This window comes from Dasypus novemcinctus, chromosome 28 (genome assembly GCF_030445035.2).
Source record: "Dasypus novemcinctus isolate mDasNov1 chromosome 28, mDasNov1.1.hap2, whole genome shotgun sequence".
Taxonomy (NCBI): domain Eukaryota; kingdom Metazoa; phylum Chordata; class Mammalia; order Cingulata; family Dasypodidae; genus Dasypus; species Dasypus novemcinctus.
The window spans coordinates 26,203,522-26,209,275 of record NC_080700.1 but is presented as its reverse complement, the minus strand read 5'-3'; the positions used below and the strand labels follow the sequence as shown (position 1 = coordinate 26,209,275).

The window sequence follows — 5,754 nt, the reverse complement described above, 5'->3', positions numbered from 1 at the left end:
CACTTGAATAAGAAGTGTCCCTAAGCTTACATTTTTATCACAAATCTTCTGTTTGGTATTTTACAAAATTGAATTAGAGCTAGTCCATGAGTTGCTTATTACTGAGATTCATTAAAGCTCCTAGGCTTCCACTGGTAGTCTGGGAATTAGCTGAAAACTGGACGCTGTGGTTCTGGATGAACCTTGGCGGTGGACTCTGGGCTCTGAGGGATGGAATGGTCTAAGACACTCAGCAGCATCATGCAGGTGAGCTTCATGTGCCAGCACTGCAGTCAGCCCCTGGAACTGGACACATGCTTTAAGATCCTGGACCATGTCACCACCCAGGAGCTCACAGCTCCACCATGTGCCACAGCCCGGGTGAAACAAGGAGCGACCCAGGAAGAAGGGGTAACACAGGAGAGGAACCACTTATTGAAACTCACCAGGATGGTGTCTCTCGCCGATTCATCCCCCCAGCCAGGATGATGTCTACAGAAAGTGCCAACAGCTTCACTCTGATTGGGGAGGCATCCGATGGTGGCACCATAAAGAACCTCAGCTTAAGAGTGAAGGTCCCTGGGAACCTTTTGACATCATGTTGGGTCGGACAGATGTGGATCACCCCCTGTGTGAGGAATGCCCTTTTAGACCAGTGGGACACCCAGCTCAATGTCACTGAAAAACGAGTGTCAGAACTACAAACGCTGTTTGGATGATAGTGAACAACTGCAGATGGAGCTAAAGGAGCTGGCACAGGAGGAGGAGAGAGGCTGATGCAGCAGTTGGAAGACATGCAAAAGAGCTGCAAGGGAGTGGCAGAATATCTCGAGAAGGTCCAGTCTGAGATTGAGAATCTGGATTCCTGTGGGATGGAATGAGATTGACCCTGTTTGGGACCAGACAATGATGTTGCTTCATGCCCTGGCCAATCTGAAATTTCAGAGGTAACGCCTAGCTCCCTAGGAAACCAAGCCTATCCGGAGGCTCTAAGGAGCTGCCATTACACTGCTCTGGGGGGTTGTGGTTTTGGGGACAAATTTGATCATGCGATGGTGGCTTTCCTGGACTATGAGCAGCAATTCAAAGGAGAAGCTGAGAAAGACAAGACACATTTTTGTCTTTCTTACAGGATGGATGTGGGGAAAGGCAAGATTGCTCCAAAATGTGTTCATCAGTTGTAACAAATGTACCACACTAATGAAGGATGTTGTTAATGTGGGACATGTGGGAGGGACAGGGAGCGGGGCATATGGGAATGCCCTATATTTTTTATGCAGTCTAAAGAAATTAAAAAAAATAAATTCTATAACAAAATAAAAAAGATGGAAGACACAGGAGGCAGCAGCGGCTCCTATTCCATCAAAAGCAGTTTAAATCTGAGAAACAGTGGACCAAAGCTCTCAAGTTCACGCTGACAAATCTTAAGTGGGGTCTTGTTTGGGTATCCTCACAGCTTTGTAACAAATTACTTTTTTCTTTAGGGAGAAGTTCTCTTTTAAAGGTTTTACATTTTGCTTTGTTTGCAAAATAAAAAAGTGTTAAATTGCAATTCAGGTAATATTAAAGAGCACATGTTTATAGTCCAAAATAACAAAACAAAACAAAACACCACAAAAGCTACTTTATTTAAAATATCACTTGACAGTTTCCAGAGCTGCAACATGCCATATATTGTCATAGTTTTGATTCTTAATTACATGCCTTTCTTGCCTTCCTTTCCCTCAAAATAACTAATTTAAGTTTGTTTTTTAACTAAGAGTTGAATTGAGATCAGTGCTTTCTCACTGGATTTTATCTCTCTCATCTTCATGCATTTACAATATGAAATAGATGTGTGAGAGACACACTTGGAAAACATGGAAAAATGACATATAAGCTTTGCCTTGTCACCATGTGATGTGATCAGAAGCTTGAAACTTAATATTTCTCACTCAGTTCTACAACTGAATGCATACTCTGCTCTGTGTTAGAGCTATCAGATGGTGCTTGATACTGTTTGAGACATTCTGGAGAGATTTAATTATTTGTAATAAAAATTTTCTGCAGTCTGGGGGAAAAAAAGCACCTAAAATATTTCTAAATTTTTTCATCAAAGTATTTCTCTTTCTCTATTAGTTTTCCCCTGTGAAATTCACTTTCAAATTGCTTAAGTGTTCTATCTTTATATAGCAAAATGGACAATTTTCACTTTTTAACAAAAGGTAAAAATTAGCATAAAGGCAGTTAAATATGTAAAATTTTTAATTGATAAAATGGCCAGCACATAAATATCAGCCACATTCTGCTGTCTTTCAGCACCTTCAATGTATCAGAGAATATTGTCGAATGTTGCAATTTGACACCTTACAGTTTTCTGTAAAACAAAATATGCTGAATGGATCTGAATCTGCTGAATATTTTTGTTTATGCTATATTACAAAGGTCTGCAAGGATTTCCAAAATTTTTTCAACAGGCAAAGTATAATGTAGGATTTTGAGATAAAAATTACAATCACAAACTTACATCAATAATAAATGTTAATAAGTACAAAAGAGAAAATAATATCAAGAATGAAAAGTGTTTTAAAATGAAGCCATGGTGGAAGCAGCTGTAGCTCAATCAGATGAGCTCCCATCTACTATATGGGAGGCCCTAGGTTCACGTCCCAAGGCCTCCTTTTAAAGGCAGTCTTGCCCGCAAGCTGCAGAGTGCTGCCCAGCCCACAGATGCCATGGAGTGCCACCTGGCCACAGGCACTGCAGAGAGCTGACTCAGCAAGATGATGTAACAAAAAAGGGAGACAAGCAAGAACACAGAAGAGCCCGCAGTGAATGACAATGGAGATCAGACAGCAAGCAAGCTGCAAAGGGGGAGGGAAAATAAAATAAACAATAAAAAAAAATGAAGCCATGGTACAACCAGTAAGATGACAGCAGCGTAAGGAGCTGCTAGAGTCAGCTCCTGCTACAGGGCAGTTAGTAAACACCCAGAGCTATCTAGAGCTAGCTGGAGAACATATTTGGGGACTCCAGGAGCAGAGGAGCACCCTGCTACATCCTTGAATGAATGGAAGGAGGAGACTGTCCATCTGCAGGGAAGTAGAGTGCTCCATGTCCCAGAGGCCAGTGCCCATACTGCACTGGAGGCACAATCCACCTCGGGAGCTGTTCTGCAGCTGGAACTGAAAGCTCAACTTCCCAACAATGGTGGAGGAAGAGATGGTTGGACATCAAGATCAGCTACTGCTGAGTAAATTCAGTGGGCTAGAGTATAATCCTGAGAACAGCTAAAGTTTGAACCTGTCCAAGTCAGAAAGAGACTGGAAGTCTCCATCTTCACTCCATACCTCACATGAGGGGAAGTGGAGTGGACTGAAAATCACAGTGCTGGAGGGACCGGCATCCAGGTCAGATTGCAGATCTAACTTAAGGTCCAGCCCCACTGCCAGCAGGGAGGAAGCTGTGGGAACCTGCACCAACCTCTCCAAGAAATTACCTGCCAAGCCTCGGTGTCCTACTTTGGTAGCACAAGTCACCCCAGAGCTATTCTGTGACTGGAATTGGAAGCTGCATTTCCCAAAAATGGGAGGAGAAAATGGTTGGCCACTAATTTTGGCTACTGATTAGTAGAATTGGCTAACTAAGATATAACCCTAGGAACAGCTGGGGTGTGAATCTGCCCAAGTCAGAAAGAGGTCAGTAGATACCATTTTGACTCTGCCCCCAACCTGAGAGGAAGCCAGGACCAAAAGTCACAGTGATGGTAGGAACCAGTTTCTTTCACCCAGATCAGCCTCCAGCCCTAGCTTAGGCTTCAGCCCCACCTCTGGCAGGGAAGAGGCTGGTGGGCCCTGCACTAACCTATCCAGGTAATAGCAGGTAACTTTGGCTGGCACAGACTGAATAATTGGAAGTCTACAGGGGCAACTGTGGTCATCTTGGACCCACCCTGCATAGACTGCTACCCACACCTGTAGCTCCATCCCTGCCCCAAGCAGGGGAATAAGGAGTGTGAAGCCTCATCAGTTTCTCTGGATAACTACAGTCTAGGCCTGCAAGACATGGATTATTCCACACAGGTATGACTCTGTCCTACCCCTGGCAAAGGAGAAAATTGGGAGAAGCTTCCTCAATCCCTGAAGCAATGAGGGCAGCTTGAGCCTCCACATCTTGTAGCACCAACTACATCCTTATAGCACCTACTACATGACCAGTAAGGGAGAAAGGGCAGGAAGCCCTAAACTAAAGAAAAAACTGCACCAAGAATAAATACTCTAAAACCAGATGCCAAGACGCCAACAAAAAATTACAATCTACACCAAGAAACAGGAAGACATGGCCCAGTTAAAGGAACAAGATAAGTCTCCAGATGACATAAAGAAGTTCAGAAAACTAATCATAGATATTCAGACAAATCTCCTTGATAAATTCAATGAGATGGCTAAAGAGATTAAGGGCATTAAGAAGACATTGGATGAACACAAAGAAGAATTTGAAAGCACAGATAGAAAAACAGCAGATCTTATGAGAATGAAAGGCACAATAACTGAAATTTTAAAAAAAACATTGGAGTCATATAATAGCAGATTTGAGGAGGCAGAAGAGATGATTGGTGAGCTTGAAGAAATGGCCTCTGAAAGTGAGCATGCAAAAGAAGAGATGAAGGAAAGAATGGAAGAAGTTGAACAAGGTCTCAGGGAACTAAATGACAGCAAAAATGTGCAAATATACATGCCCTGGGTGTCCCAGAAGGAGAAGAGAAAGGAAAGAGGGCAGAAGGAATACTGGAAAAAAAAATAGTAGAAAATTTCCCAATCCTATTGAAGGACATAGACATCCATGTCCAAGAAGCACAACGTACTCCCATGCAAAAAAATCCAAATAGACCAGCTCTGAGACACATACTTATCAGAATGTCAAATACCAAAGACAAAGATCGAATTCTGAGAACAGCAAGAAAAAAGCAATGCATGACATATAAGGGATACCCAATAAGATTAAGTGCTGATTTCTCAACAGAGACCTTGGAGTCAAGAAGACAGTGGTATGATATATTTAAGATACTACAAGAGAAGAACCTCCAGCCAAGAATCTTATATTCATCAAGATTTTCTTTCAGAAATGAGGGTGAGATTAGAATATTCACAGATAAACAGAAACTGAAAGAATTTTTAACCAAGAGACCATATTTTCAGGAAATGCTAAAGGGTGTGCCTGAAAAGGAGGCTGAAAAGAAAAGACAGGAGTGAAAGGACTGGAAAAGAGTCTACAAACAAAGATTATATCAATAAAAGTAACCAAAATCAAAAGAGTGATGAAAATAAAATATTACAGTTAAAACTCAAATAGGAATAAACTGAAGCAATGATGGAAAGCACTTGTATTCAGAAAACAGCAACTCAGTGTCAAAAGAAATCAAAAAGCCCTAAATAACTGGGAGAACATTCCATGCTCATGGATTGCAACACTAAATATCAAAAACATCAATTCTACTCAGATTGACATACAGATACAATGCAATCCTAATAAAAATTCCAACAGCATTTTTTGAAAAAATTGAAAACATGATTATCAAATTGGTTTTAAAGGGTAAGGAGTCCTGAATAGCCAAAAACATCTAAAAAAGGAAACGCGAACTCTCATCTCTAGACTTTAAATTATATTACCTAGCTATAGTGGTAAAAACAGCATGGTACTGGCATAAAGATAGACACACAAACTGATGGAACCAAACTGATGGTTCAGAAACAGACCCTCACATGTACAGTCAAGTGATTTTTAATTAGCCTGTTA

General features: G+C 41.4%; 1 pseudogene; it reads left to right on the top strand.

Moving 5' to 3' along the window:
- Positions 1-210: 210 nt before the first annotated feature.
- On the top strand, positions 211-860 carry LOC101435217 (beclin-1 pseudogene; annotated as a pseudogene).
- The last annotated feature ends 4,894 nt before the right edge of the window (positions 861-5,754 follow it).